Genomic DNA, 26,313 nt, shown 5'->3' with positions numbered 1-26,313 from the left:
CCGCCCGGCAGCCAGCGCAGCCTCCCGCCCCGCCGCCGTAGCGCCCGGCTCCGCCCGCGAGGTAACGGGGGCGGGGGCACCCCCCCTTTCCCTTCCCTTCACACCCCCCCCCCTCCCCATCCCGGGAGGGGCCGGGCGGCGGCGCAGGGGGCGCTCGGCCGTGTGCAGGCAGCGGCGGGGGGGGCGTGGGCAGCGCCCCCGGGGGGGCGGGGGGCGGTGCCGCGCCGCGCCGCTGCCCGTGTCACCCACCCGGCGTGGTGGCGCGGCGATCCGGCGGGATCTGGGGTGCCGCCCGCCCGGCGGGATCCGGGGTGCCTCCCACCCGGCGGCGGCGGCTGCCCGCGCCCTGCGCTTTGTGCGTGCGGCGGCGGCGGCACCAGCCCCGCCAGCCCCGCCAGCCCACCACCATGCGTGGGGAGAGGCGCCTCGTGGGAAGCGGCGAGGCGGAGCGCCCGCCCCGGCCCGGCTGCCGCACCTCGGGGGGCAGGCGCCCCGCAGAGCCCTGAGCGCCCCGGCGGTAGGTGGGGGGCAGCCCCGGGCGGAAAGCGCTTTTGGGTTTGGTTTGGGGGGGATGAGGGGGAGGGTTTCTCCTGTGCAGCGTTTGCTGGAAGGAGAATCCTATACGTGAAGCCATATGGATTCTCAGTGGCATAGCTTAGTGGCTTCTTGGCTTAACAGTTTTCAGGCGGGGAGCATGCAGTGTGTGTTTTTAGGAGGGCTCGCCTGCTCAAGAGAGCTTGAATAGATATGTTTAGAGAAGCAGTGCTTTCCAGGAATTTAAATGAGACCTTTTTTTGTGGTTGGTTTTCAAGGCTATTCTATTAGTTCTGTATTTGTTTTTGCAGATTGCGTTTATAAATAGTTAGGCAGTCGCATTAGCGTATAAAAATCGATATTCTCAAGGGGAAAAAAAAAAAGGTCTCTGCGAATTTAACAAGCAGTGTAGATCACTTTTGTGGTCTGCTTATGTATTACATCAGGAACATTATAATCTCTAATACTCAACTACCATTTGTAGTTTATTCTGTCATGGTAATGTGTTTCAGTTGGTACTAGAAAAAACTTTAGGTTAGTCGTTCAAGTAATTTAGTTGATAACTGTTGGAGTAAGATTTAGTCATCTCGTTTCTTCATGTGGAGAGAAATGTTGGTAGGCAGGAGGCAGCAGCAAACCTCAAGGTTAAGGTTTTTGCTCGTTTCTCAATCTGATTTTCCTTTTTCAGTCTTAGAAACTTTCTGAACTTTAACCCTTTGCAATGAAACTTGCCAGGCGTGGTGTCTGCATCCAGGTAATTGTAATACATATATACGTCTATATCTTTTTTTGTTTGGAAAACTCATGCAAAAGTGATTCAGCTGGTTTTGATAGTGTGGGGCTTTTGAATATGGGGAAAGAATTACTACATTTTTTCCATTTAAAGATGAAGCTCTTGCAGGTTGGGTTTTTGTTTTTTGGTTTTGTTTTTTTTTTTTTGACAGGGGTTTTTGTTACTATTTTAAAGCTGAAGTATAGTTTAGAGGTATTTTTCCTTCATATGCGCTTTCCGATTAAAATACGGTTTGATTGGAAATCCTGGTTACCCACTGTTCTTGTGTGTGTCTTGCTAAGACCAAAAGCTGCGCTACTGGGAAAAGATGTGCTATTTGTTGCTGAATGAGAAGCTGTGATAAAGGGTCTGGAAGTGAGGTCCTGCTTGTGTATTTCAAACCCAAGGATATTCGGCACTGATTCTACAGCTGATAACAAAGGGACATCTTGGCAGACACCTCTGCTGAAGCAGGGAGGGCTCTGCTTGCCATTTGCTGTGAAAGTTCTGGATTTGAGATCCTGTAAGTGAAGACTTTGAACTCTTTGTAGGCAGAAGTCGTCTGTGATGGAGTTTAGGACCTCCACAACTCCTGATGTGGTAGTCAGAGAACTCCTTTTTTTCTTGTACGGTTCATCTAGGCAGAGGACAGGATTTCCCAGCATTGTCCACACTGCACACTCAGAGTTGAAGGATGTATACAAAATGTTAGAGGTTTGTTGTGAAGTTGCAGACCTCTACATCTATGTTTTGTGATGTTTTCTACTGGGGAAAGGAAAAGAAAGGGCAAACAATAGGGAAAGTGTTATAAAAACTTTATAAAAGGAGCTTAAAGGAATGTAAGGATTGCATATGTAAACGTCCCAGTGGAAAGACATACGGGTAAAGTTATACGTTCACCTTATCTCTGTCCTTCTTTGAAATCTGCAAAATGATTGTTATATGTCTTCTTAGATTAAACATAGAGTTGTGCATAAATAAAATCTGCAGATAGTATTTCCAGATTTAAAATTAAGAAACCAAAATAGAAAATAATTGCAATCCTACAGAATTTGATTTTTTGTTTCTATTTCAGATTAGTGAAATGAGATAAAACAGCATCCTATTGGTAGCATCCTAACGCTTGCATTGTGAGTTGATGCTGTGTATGTTAGTTACTGCATATACTAGTGGAACATGCTGGATTTTACCTAAGTTGTTGGAATGCTACTGGTCCATCAGAAATTGTATGCAAATCCCTCTGCAGTAATTTTCAGATTGTGTTTTGGGTACTTCCCTGTATTTTCTAAGCAATTGGCTGACGGTCTGCAGAGAAGTACTTGGGCATATGGTGTTGGCTCATTTTCCGTGTATTTAGCTACTAATGGCATTAAAAGAAGCCAAAATATATTAAATACCTCTCTAATATTAATTATCTTGATAAGTCATTGCTGTAAACACTATTAAAATTGCAAATGCCATGTGATTGGTTTGAAGGCAAATCCAGGGAACAGGGTCAGTGGGAAATCTGTTGATCTGCGAAGATCTGTTGAGATGCTGTTGCTGCTACAAAAAAAATGGGTGCCCCCATGACACCGTAACTTTGGAACAAAGGCGTAGGGACTTGATTCAAGGAACGGAAAATCTGTCTTGGCTGCTACTTTCATAGTGCAGAAATAATTTTTGTCGAGTAAGACTGCTGGTTTCCTCACATTAAAGCTTTACAACCCTTAAATAGCTCTTCCTGACACTAAGCAGTATCCCTTTCATGCGTTTGAAGTGTGTTAGAAAGACTGGCTAGTAACATTGGTACTGATGATTGAAAAAGAAAGAAATTTACAACATCAGATACTTTTCTTTAAATTATTTCCCTTGTTGTTAGTTATTACCAAGCATTAGACTGCCACACTTGAATATAATTAATGTAGTAAATGGTTTATTAGGCACCATCTGAACTTTTGTCTTGTTTAATTATAGAAGCTTAGTGCAGTGGTCTGTGTACAATATTCAGCCCAAATAATTGCTTTCAGACTTTTATCTGACCATGGTTATTTTTGGAGCAGCTGCATGCATGGCTTTTCCCTGAACTTTGCACTTTTTAGGCTCTCATTTGCAGTCCTGCCACTGCATTTCAAATTTGCATAACTAAAAGCAGTTGCATTGTGATTTTGCTGGTAGTAATTCAGAGCAATTGTTCTGTGAGCCATCATGTGGTAATATGTTTTGAACGTCCTTAAAACTATCATTCATATTTAGGTATCCACCAAACCATGACACAAATTGGAAAGCTGCAATTATTTTTTATCTGAAATTTTTTAAATGATTACTGAAGTTAAGAGTGTTTATTGCAGTGACATTGTGTGTCTTGAAAATGATTCTAAGAATGTAAGTAGTGGCATGGGATGCTCCACAAAGAATTTACAATAAAAGGTTCAGATACAGCAAACCTCTTCTTCATGTGCTTAATCACATATATTAATTCTGTAATAAATGCCGTCTTCAGACAGTAGAACTCATGGTGTCATATTTAGGGTGCAAGATCATATGAAAGGCTGACTGCAACTACCATATTATACCTGAGAATAATGTAAAAATACCTGATATTTTTACTGGGTTTATGAACATTTTATATTTTAGATGCATTCTATGGTGCAACCATAGAAAAATTATTTCCTTGATCAGTAGCACTTCTGAGAAAAGCAATTTTGTAAAGAAATTCAGATTTATTTTTATTTGGTCTGAAAATTTTACACAGACTAGAAACAGTGCTTCAGTAGTTGTCCTTGAGAGCAAAGTATGCCAAAATCATTAAATGTTTGTTGTATGCATTTTTCAGAGGTTGGCTCTTTCCATAAGGATAAATGTTTGAAGGGTTAAATGTCAGGGAGCTGTTGCCAGTGTTCTTGATGAGGGTCCTTGACCTTGGGAACTTCCTACTGACAGATGCTCTGACAGAGCCTGTTGGTCTACAGGCCTTCAAAGCCCTCTTTGACACCAGTCGCTTTGGAGAGGCCACGCTGCTGAAGACAGCCAGAGGTTTGGTGGGAGCTGGGGAAGTAGAGCAGAGCTGGGCTCTGGGATATGGTGGCCTGGGTTGCTGTTACATTTCCTTGGGATGTGAACGTACGGCTGGTTGTGTGTGTTACTGCATTGTGCTTTCTGGAAGACTGCTCTTCAGAAATCTAAATGTAAATGTAAAGTAAATGTTATTCGTTGCATAGGTCTGCGGTTGTCCTCAGAGTAGGATTCACCGCAGGTTTTGTACAGTCCACTGTTTATTGTATTAAATTGTATAAATACTGAGATTAGGGCAGTTTATAGCTAGGGTTGTGAAATGACTGCAAGTGCTCTCTGGGGACTGAACACAAGATCATGTGAACTGTTAACTGTGGAAAGATTCTTCTTTCCTTGTGATACGTATCTGTCTGGGTGGAAGATATGTGGCCCACCAGATGAAGAGGACTCGGTGAGATGGGGTGATTCGTTCTGCAGCTTTGTGCATCCATTATGTCATCGATGGAGCCAAATGTCCAGGGGGTGTAAAATTTGATGAGGGATCTTTATAGGATTCTCAGTTTGAAGTAGCTCTGCTATGCCAAGTTCTGTATTTAATTTTGGTAGTGGAGCTGCATTTCAGTCCATCACTGGAAGGACTAGTTTTGGTCTGGTCACTGTCATGTCTGGCCCTCAGCAGAAGCTCTGACCCTGTCTCTACAAAATACCAAGTCTCTTCTGCCCATGATGCTTTGTTTGAGGCACAGGGACCTAAGTAAATACCTTCTGTGTATAAAAATGTAGTGATGTGCTCTACAATCATGGTCCAAAATGCCCTCAGTCTTTGCATAACTGAGTAGTGCAGAATTTGACATTCTTTTATGAGGCTGATTCCTAGATAAGAAGATGCTAGTTCAAAGTGCTCTTTCAACACAATGCATTGCAAATCTGAAAAATGTTGTAGGTATTTTATAATTCACTACACAGAGCAGGGGTGTTTCGCTCTGGACCGGTAATGGGGTATCGGGCTGTTCACCCGTACACTGCAGCGGGGAATGGAGGTCAGTAACAAATGAAAGCTGTTACCATCTGATAGCTGTTTTGTCACCTGTGAAATGTGGTTTCTAATAGATAGGTTTCCACATCATAGGAGCAGCCGCTGCAATTAGATGAGCGGAGCCAGCCCCCTTGTCGAAAAGACTCGTTAGAGTGGCTAACAAGCACATCACGCCTCATCTTAGCCTCAAACCGATCCTGCCAGTTAAGTGTTTCCAAACACAGTCTAGGGATCCGTGATTGCTAATCGTGCTCTGTCTGCTGGTGGAGAAAGAGCGCGTTTTATTGTTGGAGCTGTTGGCCCGTCTTTCTTAGAAAGGCTTCATCTGTAAAAGCAGAAAAAAATGGAGCTTACAGCAGCATCCATGAGGTCCTGGCTCCATGTGAATAAGTTGCTTGCAAAATGTTCAAAGGCTTCACTGAGTTTAGGATTCCATCCTGTGGAAGCATTACAGAGGGCACCCTCTATCTCCCAGTGAAGCTAATCATGTCCAGACTTGATAGCTAGTTACTGACAAATTGGCCAAGAAGTCGGTGATTAATTTTAACAAATGAGTTTTCTTTAAATGCAAGCCCATGCATGCCAATTATAACAGTATGCCTATGATAAACTTAGGGATTTTTTTTTTCTTTAAGCTTCAAATCTGCTGGTAAGTGATTATTTTTTCCAGTGTCTTAAAACATATATGTGTTGCAGGGAGTGTCATGGGGACACACACAGAGAAGTGCTTTTTCTCCCCCAAAATACCCTAAATACCAACGAAATGTTCAAAGTGGCAGTTGCAGAATTATTTTCTAGCAGTTCAGGAGTATTTAATGCATTGTATCATACAGTCTGGAAGGCCTCTAGTGTCTTCAGTGAACTACAGACCTGATACCTAGTCCTGTAAAATCAGTGAAAGGTCTTGTACTGCCTTTAAGTGGGCTTTGGTCTAGACCCCTGTGAGTCCTAGTTTGTATTCCAGCTGCAGGCTCCTTGCAACAGGAAACAATAAACTTTGGTGGTAGGAAACAAAGCTCCTAGCAAACATACATGGATTGGGTCATATTTTGATGTATTGAAGAAGCTGGTTTTAAAACAAAGACTGCTTGGGCTAAATATATCATGAGGCTTTATAGAGGAAGCATTGAGAGGAGTGCAGGGTTTTTTTGAAGAAAGCAGTGTATGCTATGTGATTTATTTTTTTTCTAAAGACTGTGGTGCAAGCATAGAAATTGCATTATAGCTGCACAGACAAGAAACCTTATTTCTTAAGAGCACCAGTGTGGTTTATAGGAAAATCAAGCAGTGACATGTTTTGAGACATTTAACTTGGATATAGTCTTGCAGATGGATGCAAGGCTACAATCTAACTACCTCGACTCCACACACAGACCTTTTATTAGCACAGCTGAAGGGCACAAAATATCAAGAGGTGGTTTTACACTGATGAGTTCACATGACTGTAGCGGTGTGGTGTTGACATTTTCTTTATAATATGCGACCTTTTTTTTAGAAACTTATCATTCACCCATAAAACACATGTTCTGATTTAAAGCGCAGTTAAAAGGTCTACTTAGCGTAAGGAGAAGTTTTACTAAGTATAAAAATGATTGCTTTGACAAAATGGAGAATAATGTGGCATTAACAAAGAGAACTCACTTTTTCTTTTTTTTTTTTTTTTGGTTTTGTTTAACATGCATAACTCAGTACCCTTACATTTAAAAGACATTTAGAAAACTCGAAGTCCCTTAAAAGATTGTTTCTTTCATTATCTTGACAAACCTTGAAAAGTAGTTTCAGTGCCTGCATAGCGATTATGTTTCAGAAATAGTTCTTGGGGGTTTTATTATGTGCTGAAACATATGTTTATAAAAAAGACTATAACCTGGTGGAAAAAGTGTCTTACAATAATAAACCTGTCGATGGGCCATATGCTGCCATCAGTATGTATGAAAAAAATAAATTCTTCTACAAGTGTTAAGTAAGTTTACAGCCTGAGTGTTAAGTTAGGGTCAGACTGTGACTGGCCCTCTGTGGATTGAGAGGGGGAGGAAAGTGCATGCAGATCCTTCTCATGCTCTTTTCATTAGCTCACACGGAGGCTGGCGAGATGGAGCGGGGTGCATCGGAGTAGCATCCCTTCCCAAAGGGCAGTGAAGGCAGGAGCTCTGTGGGAGACCATGGGAAGTCCTCCTGCAGCTTTCCTTGGCGCTCTGCAGGTTTGTGCTGACCCAGCACAGGACTGTATATTTTTGTAAAACCTGGCTGATCTTTGCATGGTGTCTCCTGAGAAGAGCAAACTTCTGAGGCAGATTATCTGCATTTAAAAGGTGACAAAACAGATATCTGAAGCCGGTACAAATAAAAGAGCTCTGATAAATATGCAGTTGGGTAAGAGATGTGGAAAAACTGCAGTTCTTACTATCTAATAGGTAGATAATTTATATTTTATAGATTTTTTTTTGTGCTCGTATCACCATTTTTGTTTTTTAAATGTAGGTGAGGTCGTCATTGCAAAGTCTTTTGTGTCTGAAGAGCAAAAGTAAGAGGCAGTAGGTCGAAGGATGTGTCATTATTAAAAGTCACTTCTGTGTGGGATCAATGTTTGGTTAATGCAGACACTTTCAAGCCTATTCTACTTTGGATGCACTCGCATAGCTCCTGTGAATGGGAGTCATGCATGTGTGCATCTCAAAAAGAATAGGTCTCTTTAACTGAGGCACTTTCTGTGTAGAAACATACTTCACTGAGAAGTGTTTTTAATGTCCTCATGTTTTCCACCACTGATCAGCTGTGCACTGCTTGTTTTCCTGGCAGCTGGGCAGGTGACAGTCATTGTTAAAGGAAATATCAAAGATTAAGGAGAATTGTTTAAAGTAGTTGACCATGCTGAAGGCTGTGTCAAGAGATACATGAGGTTGCCATAGTATCCGTTATCAAAATCAAGATTGTGAACAGAGTAGTCCCCACCAGGAGCGAATTCCTTAGCCGCAGTCTTTCCAGGGTTCATCAAAGCTTTTAGTTTGCTCAGGGGAAATTTGCTTCTTGAGGGCTGAGATCTTCCCCCTGGGTTTTCCTGCCCAGAAGTCTAATAGGTATGTTGTGTCTATGTGTATGAGGCTCCCAGTCTAGAATAGGGCCTTGGAGACCAAGGGGGTGGACCAGAGAGAGGGAATAAGCTTCAGCAGAAGCACCCGGACCCCAACACAGAGCTTGCAATTATTGTGGAAATGGAAATGGAAAAAGAAAATAGGTTGGATCAGTAGTCCATGAAGGAGGGGGTGCTTGGGAGTTATGTGAACGTTCCCTGGGAAAACTTTTGGGCACATCAGAGAGTAAGGCAATGTATGAATTGTAGGAATAGTGGGAGGATGACAATAAGTCTGGGGAGGAAACCATCTGTGCCTGGTGTGTGCTTACCTTTCCAAGAGGGGCACTTTGGTACTGGCAAGGCTTAGAAGCACCCTGAGACTATTTCTCTTCAGCCTGATGAAATGTAGCTCCCCCATGAAGACTGTAAAGTCCGGCCAAGTTCTTACACCCAGTTGGACCTGACGGAAGAGTCCTGAGCTTTGGTGCTTGCCTCCTGAGCACAGTTGATGAGGTGAGTGAGGAGCCTGCAGTGGGCCAGGCTGGCTTGCCTACGGTATGTACAAGCCAACATGTGGTGTTAACAACTGCAGTGCTCAGAATTTGCACAAACCCACATTTAGTAATAAAATAGCCTGCAACTAGTCAAAGGCACCAATAGTAGCCAAGCAAATTTGGAATGTCTAAGCCAACCATTTTTAAGTTATGATGAGCCAAAAAAAATTAGGAAACAGTCCAAGAAATGGAGAACACCTCACTTTTCTGGAACTCTCATATCTCCAAGATGCCTTGGCCGATCTACCTCAGACTTTCCAGAGAAGCTTTCCTTGGCACAAGACCATGACTGTGAAATTTCATGTAATTGGGTTTTACTCTGTTGAAGTTATGAAGGTTAAAACTGGAGTTTGTTACAGAAAGCTAATCTCTCCATTAGAAATATTTCTGCATAGTTGATATTCATTCCATTGTAATTGTTCACTGTTATGTCTTGTTCCGGCTGATTGTATTTTTGCTATTTATTTTAGATTTTTTTTTTTTAAGGATAAATTCAGAGCAGTATAGCTTGGAGCCAAACTGTGCATGGCTGTGTATAAGCATATGTGGTAAGGCAGAAGCATTAGCCCTATATCCATGGGAGAAAGAGTCATAGCTGAAGTCCTAATCCCACCTGACTATTACTGGGGAACTTTTTGGAGTGTCTGGTTTGAGAGCTCACTGCTTAATACAGCTTTTCCCCCTCTCTACTTGGTAGAAGACATTGTCTCTGTTGGCCTAGTTATACTCTCACCTCTGGGCAAAAAATGTTTCTGGTTGATGGCCATCTTGTCATTCAGGGTTTCCCTAGAGGCAGCTCCTGCTGTGGAAAGCCATGAAGATGGCAATAGCTGAAGACTGGGATCAGTGTTCTCCAGGTGTGCTCTTGAGCTGCTCTTCATTGTGTCTAAACATCTGTAGCCTGAAATGTCTAGCTGCCAAAATCGCAAAATCTCAGATAGGCAGTAGAAAAAAAACAGAGAAAACAATTGTGGACATAGAAGTGCTATTTAAGGGCACCTTAGCTGTGACTTAATTTGGTATAGGAGTGACACCTGGTTGTGCACCAGCCCTGTTCTCTGCTCTGGGTACTGTTTTCTGAATGATGTGAAGACCAAAGCATACCATTGCAGATACTGGCTATGGTTAGATGGAGCCAAATGAGCAAAAGTCTCTAAATATGCTGTATTTAAAGGCACTGAATTAATTTGACTGAGTCACTTTATAGACAAAGCGAGCAGGGCAGGAACAGATGTCAAAATGGAATGAGCCCTCACCCCGAGGCAGGGGCTGAGAGTGTTTGAAGTCGATGCTCAACTGTCTTTTTCTTTCCCGGGCCTGAGTTTAAAAGCTCCAGGAGAAACTCAGCAGAAGTTAGGAGGTGCTGCTGCTCCTGGAAGAGACAAGGTGGTGTTGATCAGTGTTTGGTAGGACTCTTTCAGGCAGGATCACCCAGCACCTGCTGAGTTCTGCAGCCCATGAGGCCAGGAGGTGCTCCATGTCTGTGCAAGGCACAGTCTTTGTCCTGTTTGCCATCTGTACTGGTGTTAGCAGCTGTAGCAGAGGAAGGTTACTGCTTCTCCCCTAACACACCCCACACCCAACATACAATTGTCTGTCAAGATGTAGTAGATTATCATGGGTTAACTCCTGAAAAAGGGTGTCTGCATAAAATAACTATCAGAAGGTTTTCTCTTTGCTCAGGCGTTTTATTATTAGGAGCCTAAAAAGACCAACGGAGCCAGCTAAAAATCAATCTGCCACTATATAGGCAGCCAATGAGAAGAGTGTGGGGTGGGTGTAATGTGATCACAGCTACTTAAACCAGTGATCATATATACTGCTACAGTCTGCAAAAGCTGGAAGCAGTAGAGAAACCCTGCTGAAAACTCCTGGACCACGGAATTAAAATAATTAAGCCTTGCAGTCACTGGAATATACATTGCTCTTGCAAGGTTGTCGTGAGATAAATAAGGGCACAGCTGGAACTTTGCTTTTGTTGTATGTGATGCAGAGGCTCTTTATTTTTTTAAAACGATAAATAAAAGAGTTGAAAGCACCCTGAGGATTCTTCAGGTGGTGATAGCTCCAAATCCACAGCCATCAAAGAGGAAATGCAAAGCAAAATATATAGATATGAGGATGCATCTTTTGATTCCTGAGCTAGTTCAAGCATCATTGCACGGCACTGTAGTGCTCTGCATAGAGACTCCCTGAATGGTTTCTCCAGTCAGCAGGGCCCCAGTGGAGGAGATCACCTCAATGAATTTTTATCTTCTTGGCATTTCTAGAAATAGTATGTCTGTGCTCTTCAGAATGCAGAGCTGGAAAGCTTTGAGTTACTACTGGTGCTACTCCATCCCGTGCTTGCAGATGAAAGTTTCCAAGGAGTCTCATAAACTCGTTGCACAAGCTGAGAGAAGGGACAGAAAACTACATAGCCTGTAATACTGCAATATTATAGTATTGTCTACTGCTGCAATAACCCCTGCTGTGTTTGGAAGGTCTCAGGCATACCAGTACCATGTCTAATCAGTCAAGCAGCCAATAGTAATTCATAGCCTTGACTGCTGAGAAATTCAGCGTGGCTAAGATAGATATCTGATCCAGCTCAAGAAAGAAGCTCAAGAAAGTAAAGGCCTCATTCTACAGTAGTTTGCATTTTGATAGTGCCACTTTAACCCTGTTTCTGAATTTGCTTACTTATTTTCTAAAGAGTAGTTAAAGGTATGAGACTTTAAAATATCCCCCGTTAAAACATTTATATTATTTCCTTATTTACTCACTTTTAACATTTTAAGTAAATGAGGCAGGAACATTAACAGCCAGACAATGATACAGCTGTGCAAAGACAATAAAGCTGTTAGAAGGATGCTACTGGAGTTTCATGACTCAAAACTGTATTAGAAGTGCAGAATGCACCCAGTAAGTATATGTGATAGACTATGAAGTCTTCCTTACCTGGATTGAAGTCAGCCTCTTTATATGTGATTTCTGCCCCCACCCCCCCAGAACCGTTTGGAAACAGCTATAAAGCAGAAGTGTGGTCAGTAACAGCAGAGCAACAGGAGCGTTGCTCATTTCCCCACTGCCCACGTTTCTCAGAAAGTAATATCTGATACCACATCAGTTCCACTGTGGTTTTGGGATATAAACTGAAACTGTATTTTTCATTCAGATTCGCTAAACAGAACATATTTTTGTTCTTTGAAATGCAATATCTTCTTAAGCAAAAGGTTCCCCTCGTTTTCTATCCATCTGAAGTGAGGTAACAAAAGAAGAAAATTGCAAGTCCCATTTATGAGAAGTGCTTGGGAAAATGTCAAGTGACTTGGAAACAGGCATGCTGAATAAAAAGTGTCATCAGGAAAAAACTAGATTGGGCCAAGACTTGCAGCAATGGTTACTGGTTCATAGGTCTTGGAGACGGTTCAGAATAGGAATGCTAGTTCTCCTGAGGTTTTGGAATTCGAGAGGTGGTGATAATGACATGGTGATGCTGGAGGAAACACACAGCTGTAATCTGGAGTCATCAGTCACTGGCTGAAATGCTGGAGAAGCAGTAGCTGTAGAGAGGGTACACAGAGTACATAAAGTAAGTATTATATTAACAATGTTACAGTTTCCAAGAAAGACAGTGCTTTTAGAAATCAAATGTCATGTACTAAAAGTCTGGGTTTTCCCCAATTCTCTGATGCCCAACCTAAGTGAAATTGATTTTAACTAAAGACACCAGTGTGCCTGTTTCTTACAAGACTGTGCTTGGCAAAAGTGATATATTAGAATTCACATAAACTTGGATTCCCCAACTCCTGGAAAGGAAACTGTATATGTTACCCACCAACGGAAACGTGGGCTCCTCTACAGCATGTCCTTGGGCATGTTCTATTTAAGTTGCTTGAAAATATGTGATTATTCCTCATGTGCTTGTCCATACTTAGTTTCTTGATGGAGACAGTGACATTTACAGTATCTGCAGTCTGGAATACTGCTTTTGCTGTAGCTTTTAATCATTATCTCTGTTTACTAAAAAAAAAACCCAAAACAGAGTCCTTGGCATGATGATGGCACGGAATGTTTAGCAGACACAAATTGTTACCTGTATGTGGTAATAAAGTTAGAAAACATTTTTAAAAAATCAAGCTTTCAATTTGCTTGATCTGAGCCATACAAATTCTTTTCCTTTAATTTCTTTTCTCTTGTGGTATAAAACTATGTAAGTCTGCTCATTCTTTCACCAAAAATGATTCAGACCTGAGGGACACTTGTAATTTGGAAGTAATTAGTAAATAAGTCAGATAAATACTATCCATTGAGAATTGTGAAAGCACAATTGGATAGGATTCTTAAAGAGCTGTATCAAATTCAAACAATTAAAGCTTAAAAAAATTATCAGTAGTTAGTATGATAAGTCCATTTCATCATAAATGAGTTCACTGTTAATAACTTCTGCCTCATTCTGAGCAATCTGAAGAGATTTAGCAATCACGAAAAGCAGTTAAAATAGAAGAAAGAGAAAATCTGTAGAAGTACAGCATCTTTAGACTAAAATGTGGCAGTATCCAGCTACCTTCTTTGCAATGTGAACTTGGGGTGTACTGGCAGTCAGTGCTTGTGTGCAAATGCAGTCAGTGGGGTTCTGCGTCCAGAGCCGGACCTCAGGTCTGTGGGTATGGGTACTCCCTCCTCCCCAACTAACTTTAAATAGTATTTCTTTTGGTTCTTCTGGGGGACAACATATTGTCTGTCTGCTTGTTTAAGAAAAGCTCAGTGGTGCTCATTTTCCTATGCTGAAGTCAAAAAACCCCAGCTTGTGTGGCTGCTAGTGTTCATAGAATTGGGCTCTTTAAGTGGAAAAGCAGAATGTGAGGTACAAGATATGTTTGAATAAATGTGGTTTGTAGGTAGACCAGTCTATCATTGCTCATAAATTCATCTTAAAATCTTTGTATTCCTCTACTTAAATGTCACTTCAGGATTGGGCAATGCTACAGGATTCTGCTGTAGATTTCTATCAGTGCAGGAGTGGGGTAATGGAGCTCACAGAGCTGTGCCATTCCTCCCTGGGAATAACCTGGTGGCTCTCACAACCCTCCAGGGTCTGTTTAGAGGTACTACCAGATTTCATATCTGGGGGTTTTATATCATACAATTCACTATAGTTACTAGAAGTACTATGAAACTGTACAATGCATTAAAATAAAGTACAATTTACAATGAATTAAGGAAATATACTATTCCTGTATAGAGTTCCTTCTGCTTTATTTTACTGATAAATTTTGTTTAATCAATTCACCAAGCTGGGTTTGGTGATTATTTCTGGGTTTGGTGATTGGTAGGTTTACTACTAACAGCAGGTTTCCTACCAGTGAGTGTGGATTACCAGCACTTTGCTATACTACCTCGTGTCCAAATACAGATTCACTAGATTTTTACTCTTTTACCACAGCAGAGCAGGCACCACAGAACGTTTTGCACAAATACTGAAAAATCTGAGAAGTTTGGAGTAGATTGAACACAGCTGAACACCAGAACAAGACTCTCATCGCTATTTGGCATAATTTATGATTGCTGCCAGTATATCTTTTGCATTTTTATACCCATATTTAGCATGAATGTCAATGTGTTTTTCTCCAACAGTAAAAAAAAACCCAACCTGATGAAAGTAGGAAAATTTTGCTTTGCTTGCAGTTATCCTATGTAGGTAGACTATACCTGCTATAGCAGTTTTAACTGTTAGTAAAACATCTCTACTAACATATGCTGACTAGAAATATAGATGCAAATCAGGAACGAAGAGCAAGAATCATGAAAATGTTAGAAACGTTAAGCACTAGTTTTTAGATCAGACTAAATGTTTGGGTTTTTTTCATTTATTTAGTGTCTGAATGGAATTGAAGCAGGACTAAACCCCATTAACAGAATAGGTTTGACAGGATTGGGTGTTGCTAAGGAATCAATCTATGTTAAAACAAAAATTTCTTTTTCAGAACAGTCTCTTTATTTTGGCAGAGAAAACCTTCTTCTGATTGATTTAGGGCAGTGAATTGGCTTCACTTTATTACTTACTCTCTGCCTTTAGCACTTAAAAGCTTGCAGGCATGGATTGGGGCTGTATTATGCTAGGCAAGGGGCAAAACCACATAAAAGTTCATCTCCATCCTTGCGAACTTTTTTCCTGCGTCTTCAAATGGTTGGCTTGAGTGTTGCTGATAGCCTTCCTAAATGGCAGATGGTGCCACGGTGAGGGAAAACACGTTTTCTGGGAAGGCCACGAAACTGAAGAAAAGCAAGCACTATCTCATAAGGGAAAGCCAGCATGTGGGTGTGGTAGGGGAGCATGGGCAGACCCCAGCTGCTACTTGCCACAGCTGAGATGGGGTTTGCTTGCTTGGGTGCTGAGTTGCCTGTGTGCAGCCAGAGAGAAGAGGAGAGGGAGAATTTCAGACATTTCTGACATCTTGCTGAGAGGACAGCTATGCCCTGTGCCGGGCAAGAGGATGCACTTCATCTGCATCTTCTAAGAAGATGCATCTGCATCTTCTAAGCAGAGCGTGCAAAAGATAGGCAGGGGGTTTGCATGTCTTGGCTACTTAAAGGCAGTCTTACAAGGAGGGCTTTTTAATGAAATCAGTGATATTTCAAAGGCCTGCCTGTTGGCTGAAAACCAAAAAAAAAAAGCATAGCCAGCATTTGAAATACTAACAAATATTTTAATGCAAATTTTGAGAATCCCACCTGTTGAAGAATTGAAGGAAGGGAATATATTACATGTATACTGATGAGCTTCAGACTTCAAAGTCAGTATTTAAATGAAGACTTTCCTCTAGAGGTAAAGACATGTCAACAACCTCTTCCAAGTATCTTAGTAAGAAAAGCATTTACTCTTTCACAGATTCATCTCTAGTAGCCTATAGATCTCAAAATACAAGGTTTTAGATTCTGTTGTCTCTTATGATGGTGAAAATTAGCATCAAATGGTAATTCCACAGTTGTATCAAGAGAGGATGGGCTCAGCATCTTACCCCTTAATATCATCTTTTATAACAAAAACAACTAATGCAAGTAATCTTGCAATTTACCCAGTTCTGTCTTGCCTGTCACTTATCTCAGTTTCTCACTGTTCTAATGGTGTCAGAGCTTTCAGAAACCTTATTTTTTTTTCTGCTACCTTCCACCTTATAAATTCATAGGTACTTGTAGGGAATGAATGGCAAGTGCTAGGAGAGAAGACTTCTTGTGCGCTGCACATGGGCATTAATGACTGCACAAAGGGGAAAGCTATGAAGAATTCAACGAACAGCCTTGATTTAATTGTCACCATTCCTCATACTGGTTTTGTGATGGTAGTTCTTAGAGATCCTGTTTCTCCGCAAAAATTCCAGACAGGTAGGATTCAGGTTCCAGTGGTTCGTGTCAGGTTACAAACAGCTGTATCCCCCACAAAAGAGATTTCTGTTGATCTAGTCATAGTTTAATCTAATATTGCCCTGAGCCATGCATAAAACAGTGCCAGAATGTAGGAGAGAAAGAAGAAAAAAAAAAAAAAAGGAACTTAAATACTAACACCACTCTATTTTGCTTTATGGAGCCAAACAAAACATCCCAGCTAGTGTAGGTTGGCTTATCATCAGCATAGTCATGTTAAGTATTAAAATACACAAAAAAGGGGGAAAAAATTGTTACAGTCCAGGAAACTTCAATGTTGGATTGTATTTGTAATAACAAGGGCTAAACTGACTTCATCCTTCAGTTTGACAGACCTTCTTCCAGGGTGAAACTTTTCATTCAAGCTTTTAGCCTAGAGCAAATAAGCCTGTAGAAGCCATGTTGTTTGTATGTATGTATATGAGTATATAGAAATGAGACATTAACAATGATCATTTTCTAAATGCTCTTTTACAATTATGTTGTTAACATAAACAAATAGGAGTTGGCACTGAAATAGAGCTGAGAAATAGGGAATAATTTATTTACCATTGTTTGCTTTTAGAGTTTTAAAACAAGGGCTTGCTTACTTTCTGGAACAAATCTAAAAAGACAAACTAGAGTCTAATAAAAAAGTTAGTAATAAAAAGCAAAACAAAACACAGCGCCTATAGGATTTGCTTTATTGGAACATACAGGAGAAACATATTCTGTGGATGTAAAATTTACTGTTATATTGAGATATGGATAATCATTGTATCTCAGAAACATTGTTGCTTTAGAGTGGAAAATCAAAATTCTCCAACCATTTCTGCCTGGAAGAGTTTGTATGTTTGGTCAAGTTTTTTGTGATAGGATTGAAACAGACCTTTTGTGACTGCCCTCTCTGTTCATGCGTGTGTTAGTATAAACGTTTCCTTCTTTCAGGAAGCAATTCAGATTGCCCTTTTTCAGTGCAATTACTGCTGTGTTAAGTTCAAGTAATATAGCATCTAAAAACATTTATGGAGCAAAGAAAAGAAGCCTTTTATTCTAACCTTGCCAAGAGCAGAAATAAAATGAGCTGTTGTGCTGGAAGTGTAGAACTGCATGAGGATTTGTAACGTCCTATTTCTCGTGGTTAAGTCTTGTGTGCAGCCTGAGATTTGTGTGATTTAATGAGACTGTGATTCGTTTATCCTGTCAAGCTTTAAATAAAAAACCCTCAAAGCACTTCCTTCCTTTTTTGAATTATGTGTTTTTGCAAGTACGGTATCAAAAGCTGTCCCTTAAAAAGAGAGAGGGGAACCAAATACAGTTATGTATGTTGGCTGGATTATTTTTTTTCTTATGTTTTATTAGACACTGAGTAGACTATCCATTTCTCTGCGCCTCTCTGTCTTGTTTCAGGGCACTGAGAGATTCCTGCCATCATGTTCAGTTACACATGACATCAGAACATAGGTATGGGCTGCTCCTGAACCGTGCTTTTGCAGGGGAAAAGGGATTAAACCTTAATCAGTGGTCAGGGAAAGATCAGTCCCACAGAAAGCCAGGCTGTACTGAAGATGGACAGTAACGCCTGCTCGTGTTGTGAGTCCTCCAGCACCAGCCATGCCTGCAGTTTGGAGCAGCTCTGCATGGGGTGTGATGCGACAATCCCAGGGTAGAAGAGGGGAAAATACATGCAGCTATTTCAGGTGCTAATCCATTGCAAAGCTCAGTCCGAGGGTGCGCTGGTGCATAGGGTGGGAGGGGAGCAAGGGCCATACTCCATCTGTGAGGAGCGTAGTCGGTGCCCCAGGGTCCTCTTTGCATGGGGCTGGCGGGAAGCAGCACACTGACCTGGGAAGGGCTGCCCAGAATAAGTTGGAAAGACACTGCATGGGTCGTGCTGCTCATGCAGACGTCCTGTCTGTTGCAGAAGAGTGGTGGCCTCTTTCCCATCGGTTGCTTGGGAGAAATAGGGTTGGATGCTCTGTGCTATGGCCTGCCCCCAGCAATAGCTCACCCTGTGCTTCCCTGGAGGAAAGGATGTGACTGTTCTCGTGGGAGGAAGTTTTTGCTTCCAGTTCTCACTCCCTCAGTGCTGAGGTGTCCCTGCATCTGGCAGGTGGTGTTTTGCTCTTTCACTAGCACTGCAGGCATAATTTCAGTCTCTGTGCTGCTCACCCCTGCCTTCCTCCCCTCCGCGCTGCTCTGCAGCCAGGTTTCCTTCCAGCCTCCACCAGCCTCCCCCAGCCCTTTCTTCTTCCTCCCTGTCATCAGTGTACTTGCTTCCTCCTCACTGACCTCACCTCGGCAATAAAAGTAAATGCAGTAATAACAGGGTTATGTATGAACGGAGGATGTGCAAGTAAGTGATGGACATTGGTTTGATTGCCCTATGTCATGGTTTAACCCCAACTGGCAACTGGGCACCATGCAGCCACTCACTCACTCCTTCCCGCCCCACCCGTGGGATGGGGAGGAGAATCGGAAAGAGAAAAGGAAAACTTGTGGGATGACATAAGAACAGTTTAATAATTGAAATAAAATAATTGTAATGAAAAGGAAGGTAACAAAAAGGTAAGTAACAAAACCCAAAAAAGACAAGTGATACACAATTTAATTGCTCACCACTCACTGACTGATGCCCAGCCAGTCCTGAGCAGCAGTCAGCACCCCCGGGCCAACTCCCCCCAGTTTATATACTGAGCATGAAGTCCTATGGTATGGAATATCCCTTTGTCTACTTCTGGTCAGCTGTCCTGGTCAGGCTCCCTCCCAGCTTCTTGCGCACCTCCTCACTAGCAGAGTATGGGAAACTGAAAAATACTTGACAAGGATAAGACTTGTACAGGATAAGGACCACCTAGCAACAGCTAAAACATCAGTGCGTTATCAACATTATCCTCATACTAAATCCAAAACACAGAACTGTACCAGCTACTAGGAAGAAAATTAACTCTGTCCCAGCTGAAACCAGGACACCTTGTTTCCACACCTGGCTTTTATCTGCAGCCAGCTTGCCGTTTCAGCCTGCATGCCTTGTGCAAAGGTACAGCATTTGGCTTCCCAGGACCCTAATGATGATTAGGGAAACAACTGCATTTCCTCTACAACTTGCAGTTTATGACAGGGAGCAGAGATGCACAAATGTAGTGCAGAAAAAAACCACAGGCTGCTCTGTGGCCTGATCAGCAAGGCTTTGCCTGTGTAGAAGAACTACTGAAGTGTAAGAGTAGCCAGCTGGGATGATGTTCGTATAAAGCTGGATCCCTACATGATTATCCATGATTATCCAGTGGCATACTGAATTTCACTTTGGAAAAGTGACTTGCAATGTCTTTGTATCTTTGCAGTGGTTTTATACTGATGTAGATAAGAATTTTTTTTTTCCTGGTGCTTGGATCAAGAGGCAGTGCTGTAGCAGCTGAAATATGACTAAACCCTGTCCAAACCAGTAGTTCTGCAAGGGCAGAAAAGATAACCTTAGTTGCTTCTCTACTGTTTGTGTGTGAGGGCATGGTAGGGATTATGGCCAAAGTGGTGGTTTCTGCACCCACGCCCCATGATGGAACAAGCACTGCTGACATTTGCTCCAACTTGAAGCAGCCTTGAACCTTTGCATCTCACTGTGAACAAGGCCAGGGCACAGCAAAGGTATGGCAAGAGCAAATGGCAAAAAAAGAGGTCCAAAGTAGGTAATGCTGAGTGCAGGTAGTACATGGCTATGTGAGGGGCTCTTTGAGAGGCTGTAGGGGCCGATTTGAATTATGTTATAAAAATTGCTTATTTTCAGCACAACTATGTGACGCTTCTGCCCCTTTGTAGTTTTGACTGAAGAGCCTGAAAATGATTTACACTGAAGTTGTTCTGAATTTCACATGTAATGATATGTAATACATTTCTATAGAAAACCTCAGGTATGATAACAAGACAGTGGTTGGCTCATAACCAGTCTGTAAAAGACAAAGAGGTTGTGTTGTCTTCCCTGATCTGAAATTTGGGAGGAAATTCTGGCCAGAGTGTTGAATCTCAGTGTGTGTCAGAGTGAGAGCCACTGTCATGGCTTGTGAGAAAAGGTGCTGCAAGTTGGGTAGATGGAGGTTGACCCGAGAGGTGCAGTCAGTCACTGCAAAGCCAGATTTTCCCTGGCCCGTGATGCTGTGATGAGCATTTCCATTGGCAGTGGGAAGGTCTGTATGTGAAGGCTAAGAACTAGTATGGCTATTTTTACTTCCCTCCTGTCAGCCCACACTCACATAACCTGTATGCGGTCTCTTGGCTGTGCAGGCAGCACTGTGGGCTGTAGGAAAGTGATAGCTGGCTTCAATGCCAGGCAGCTTGAACTTGATGATGAAGCATGGAGAGTGGGTATCAGATGCATAGGAGATAGCTTTGACCTCCCACTAAAACCCAGAGATTTATGCATCTAAGACCCCATGCTCCTACACAATAATCTAGGACACGTTCCTTGGCAGAAGCCCCACTGAGATTTTCTCCAGCTGCCGGGTTGCCAGCTCAAGTGAGTTTTACTGCAAGTCTCACTGTATTTGGTAATTTTCTTACAGCCTGAGCTCCTGGAAATGGGTCATTAGTAAAAATAATAATAAAAAAAAGCCACTCTACCCCCACCCCCTTTAACTTGAAATCCTAGGTTTTATCAGAGAACCTGAGAACAGGCACACTGCCTCCCTGCATCCCCAGAAGCAAACAGGAACAGGAGACTCCACTTTCCAAATGCTCCTGGCTTGGATCACATTTAATGGGTGATTCAGGTTAGCAATACCATCATCTGTATACCTCCCAAGGTATCTTGCCTAAGTAGATAACTAAATACAAGTTAAAAAGACACTGAGAAATAGTGAAAAAAGAAGAAAAAGAATCCTACTTTTGAGTTGTTTGGATGTTTCTTCTTTGTTTCAGAAGACATTTTCTTATGTTGCTGCAAATAATACTGAATGCAGCTTGATTCCTCTGAAAATAACATTGAAGAAAGGAGCCAGATTTATCGGGACTAACAAGGAAGTTGTCCAAAAGAGATTCATTAATTAGGAGGCCTAAATCACAGCCAATAAGGCAAGTGCCCAGGCCATCAACAGACTAATATACATCTTTTGGCAGTCACCACTCCCCACAGGCTTGCCTGTCTGTTGCTGCCTACTGTATGGCTTGCACCGCAGAAACGATGTGATAATGCTAAAACCAATTTGGCACTGCCCACATGAGAGGATGAGTGTGTTTCCCCACCCTGGAAATGCAGCTTCCAGCTGTCTTGCCCTATGCCAGAGGTTTCTTAATACGCTGGAATTAGCTGACTAAGAGATGAAGCAAACTAAAGGAGCATTTGCTATCTGTTCAGGCTGCCTAAGCTTTCCGTCAAATAAACTCTGGTCTGATTCTCAGCCCTCTGGGAACGGTTGCCCACAGCTAACATTTGCTACCCCAAATAACCCCGAGGTGACCTTCTCCATGCAAAGCTGCAGCCAAGAAAAACCCTATTTAACATAACAGTGCACAGCTTAGAACATCAACTTGAACCATCCTGACCTCTGAGCTGCTGGGGTCTGTACAAATTAATTTAACAATAGACAGTGTTGAAAGGGAGGAATGTTTCAAAGGAATAAAAAAAATCTCCCTCATCCATCTCTTCTCATTTAAGAAATAGTCAGGAGGCCTTCTTTAGAAAAATTAAAAGTGCTTCTTGTTGCAAAACAATGGGCTATATAAGGGGAGGGGGAACACATTGGTTTCTTGCATCTTAGCACAGCAAAATGAAATTTCCCATAAATGGGTGCTGCTTTTGGAAAATTTGCCTTTAATTTCCACTGGGGAATTGGCTTTATTTCCTGGGATGCTTCAAAGATACCCTTGGGGTTTGCCTTTTTCATAGCTGCTGCTAGTACTTCTATTAAGCAAATAATTGTCTCCCCTTCCTGCCCACTTCAATGGTTTGTACCTTGCCTCCTGTTCCATGGCTTTTATGCAAACAACCAGACTAGGTAAGAAAAAAGCCCCTCTCCATATGGTAGTTGGAGCTTAAATCAGTTAATGATTGAAAGAGCTAATCAGAAAGGAGATATGTACGAAAATGAGATCTTCAGCCTCTGGGGCAAACAGGTTTATTACTTCTGAAGATGAAGCTGGATTGGGTGTTTTCCCCAAATGCAAATTTATTCCTCTGGTCCTCCTTAGCAGGAGCTTTGACTCCAGTATCACAGAATCACAGAATCAAGTAAACAGGAAGGATTGTTACAGCAGGGGTGGTGAAGTTGGAGACAATGAGCAATGTTAATGATAATTTTAACATTTGTGTAGAATTGCTTGAAAGCTGTATGATGAGCACAAATGAGAGAGATGGAGCTTTCTTCCTGAAGCATCCAGTGGACTTCAATAATTACACCCAGGAAACCACCTGTTTTTCTTTATTTAGACAGCGTAATTCATTATGATCATCATTTCTAGTTTCCTAAACAAATGTTTTTCTCTTTGCAATTGAGATATGCTGCCTCCAGCAACACACACAGAAGGTCCAGAGAGAGATTCCCCTGTGAGCAGCAGGGGCCTGCCCTCCCCTTCCAGACATTCCCAAAGCTGGGGACTGTGAGGTGTGAGAAGCCTCAGAGACTGCAGGGGAGAGGACTGGATGTTTAGTGCAGGGGGAGATAAGGTAAACCGATATTTCTGTGGACTTACTGCAGCTTTCCACGCACAGCCTTCAAGATCCTGTGAGGTTGTAGGGGTCCTCTTGCAACTAATACAGTAATGACCTTGAATTCCCTTCCAGCTCAGCTGTACTGCTGGAGGACAAGGCTTTTCTTGTGAGCAAAAAACATTAAAGCAGCACAGAGATTTGCCTGCATAGCTCCAGTCTTCAAGAGATTTGAGTATCCTTTATGAGGCCCCGCTTGCAACGAGGGATTGTAGATAAGCTTCTGCAGTAGTTAATGTGTAAAGTTTTTGGATTTATTCTCACTGGTGCCTTTCCTTTTGCTTGCAGTGTTGACAAATACACTGCTGTGTGCTGTTTTTTTTGTTTTACACAGGTAATTTTTTCTGCATGAAAAAGGTAATCATGTGCATGCTCATATGTGCACACTGACCAAGACAAGTGTGTTTTTATGACCTTGTAAGTGTTAGAGGAAAAAAAAATTCATTCACTTTAATTTAAAAATAATTAATAATGCAACTCATTCCTTTTTGAGATTGTAAACTGAATATCAAATTTAGGAGTCCAGACTAATTCTTCACGCTGAGGCAGTCTGCTGCACCAAGCACATGAAATCAGACTTTCATAGTCTCACACCTGAATTAAGACTACACCCTTTCTATTTCTTATCAACCTCTGGTTATAAGATACAACAAAACTTGGAAAAAATTGAGAAAAATGTGAGATTTTATTATGGATTATGTTTAAATTGTGTTTGGACTTGTTACATGACTCAGTGGAAAATATTAGTAACCTCTTTACAGCTTCGACTTCTGCAAGCTTGTCTGTTAAAAAGATTCTGCAAGATGCTTCCTTTGTGGATCCTGTAAGAAATGTATATTCAGCAGGAGAAACATCTGACTGAGCATAGACTAACTTACACAGTGGTTTGGAAGCCACGTGTTGAGAAGTGCTGGGGAAACACAGCAGGGAAAATGATAAAAAGGGATGAAAGCAGTTCAGACGGTCGAAGAATGCTGGTTTAAAAATGCAAACCATCTGAACGCTGATGAGTGGGCAGGTTGCAATAACTTCAGGACAGACCTAAGTTGCACAACAGTCATATACTGTAAGTCGACTCCCACAGGACATTGCCTGCAGTGATTCAAAATTGGAAGGGGGGGGGGGGGAGCGTCGAGGTGCTGCAGAGAGCAATCTTGCAGCAGCAGAGTGCAAGCAGGAAATGGGTCAGTCGGGGTAATAGCTTTTTTCCACGTGGTTTGTGTGAGCCAAGCCAAATGTGTGTGGAGCACAAGGTTATCTCACTTACAAATTTTTTTTTTTTCCAGTGTATTAGAAATGAATGTGTTTGCAATGAAATTTGGTCATCCAAGTGTGACATTATGAATCCTCTCTCTGTTTGGACACAGCCTTGAGTCCCAAAGTCAGCTTGCTTTTTTAATGTTCTAGGCTTTGTCTAGATCATTAAAATAGGCTGAGTTTGGAAGTGTACTGCAGTGGCCTCACATTCCCAGAAGGTCAGCAGAAATGCTAGCCTGAAGTATCCCTGCTAATACCACCTGCAGTTTGTTCTCACCTCTGCACTGTGGTAGGCAATCTCCTCGTTTGTGCTGAAACAACTGGATGTGTGACCACACTGGAGTGGATAAAGGGGCTGACCCAGTTTAAAAAAAAAAAAAAAACAAAAAAACAAAAAACAACAAACCAAAACAAAAAAACCCTCTAGCATATATTTCCTCATGCTTACCTCCCACAGTTTACTGGTCCAGTTTGTAAATATGCCAGCCGCATACACAGGGGTGTTGGCAGCGGCAGAGGCACAGTGCAGGAATGAGGGACAGACTGGAGAATGCTTTACGCTAGTGTTATTGCTGGTTTTTTTTCAATGTGAAAAGACAGCCTTAGTTACAGCTTTGGTCTAAGCTTTGCACTCAGCTTTGATGTATTTTAGCAGCTTGCAGAGAGGTGATAGTGTATGGTGACTGTGTTTTTGGCCCCTCCTGATGGTCAGGTATAAGCAGGCAGGGTGTTAAAAGAGGTGTGTAAGCTGTGTGTGCTGTTTGGATGCGATGTGGTGAGATGGTGACTCCTGAGGTGCAGGCTGTTAATGAAATCCAAGCCTGCCCCAGTCCTGTTCCCCTTTTCTGATCACAGCTGGCTGGTACAAGTGGCTCTTAAGTCTCACCATTAAGCAGTCATTGAAACAAATGGGGTTAGAAAGAAAACTCCAGAAGAAGGGGCTTATTTTTAATCCAGATAAGTGATCTGTCACTAAGTAGTACTGAGTTACACTGTGTGTAGCAACTGAGACTGACCATGACTATGGTGCAGGGAGGTGAATGATAGGGGAGGACCAGACTTTCTTCAGCCAGCTTTGCCACTGATGCCCACAGCACTTGATTAAGAGAGTGCGTTCCTGTAAGGGCATAGTGTGCATGACAGTCCAGCAATGTGTTAAGAGTATTTTCCTTGGAACACAGCCTTCTCGGTCAGACCTTATTTCATTTTGTGCCATACATCCCTCCACTAATGCACAAGCTGTCTAAAATCCCCAGGTATTAGTAGAGCACAAATTTCCAAGTTTTTAAGTCTGACATTCCCTACTCACCCCCTTTATGTAAATCTCTATCATTATCCTAAAGGCATGTATTTGGTTAGTAGTGCCATCCATCCCCATTTTTGGAAACTGCAAAGCCTTCACACGGAACTCCTTCATGCCACCTCAGTGTGCATGCAGCATCCATAGCAGAGGTACAACAGTCGCTCTGATCCTGAATGACAAGTCACAGAATCATAGAATGGTTTGGGTTGGAAGGGACCTTAAAGATCATCTAGTTCCAACCCCCCTGCCGTGGGCAGGGACACCTTCCACTAGACGATTGCTCAAAACCCCACCTAACCTGGCCTTGAACACTGCCAGGGAGGGGACATCCACAGCTTCTCTGGGCAACCTGTTCCAGTGTCTCACCACCCTCACAGTAAAGAATTTCTCCCTTGTATCTAATCTAAATCTACCCTCTTTCAGTTTAAAGCCATTACCCTTGTCCTATCACTACAGTCCCTGATAAAGAGTCCCTCTCCACCTTTCTCGTAGGCCCCCTTTAAGTACTGGAAGGCCGCTATAAGGTCTCCCTGGAGCTTTCCCTTCTCCATGCTGAATAACCCCAACTCAGCCTGTCTTCATAAGAGAGGTGCTCCAGCCCTCTGATCATTTTCATGACACTCCTCTGGACCCACTCCAGCAGGTCCAGTGGTGTAGCCCACTGATGCTATGCCAGTTCATACCTGCTGAGGAAAAGAAAAGGTTCC

General features: G+C 42.3%; 1 protein-coding gene across 1 annotated transcript in view; it reads left to right on the top strand.

Moving 5' to 3' along the window:
* The first annotated feature begins 457 nt into the window (after positions 1-457).
* The window catches only part of ST6GAL2 (ST6 beta-galactoside alpha-2,6-sialyltransferase 2), a 56,084-nt gene continuing 30,228 nt past the window's right edge, over positions 458-26,313 (top strand). Inside the window, exon 1 of the mRNA XM_074815167.1 lies at positions 458-517. The gene's annotated coding sequence lies outside the window, so the exon portion shown is untranslated. The remainder of the gene's footprint in view (positions 518-26,313) is intronic.

The sequence above is a fragment of the Strix aluco genome, chromosome 2, assembly GCF_031877795.1.
Source record: "Strix aluco isolate bStrAlu1 chromosome 2, bStrAlu1.hap1, whole genome shotgun sequence".
Lineage (NCBI taxonomy): Eukaryota > Metazoa > Chordata > Aves > Strigiformes > Strigidae > Strix > Strix aluco.
Note: the sequence above shows the minus strand (reverse complement) of the source record. Positions and strands in the feature narration are given on the sequence as shown.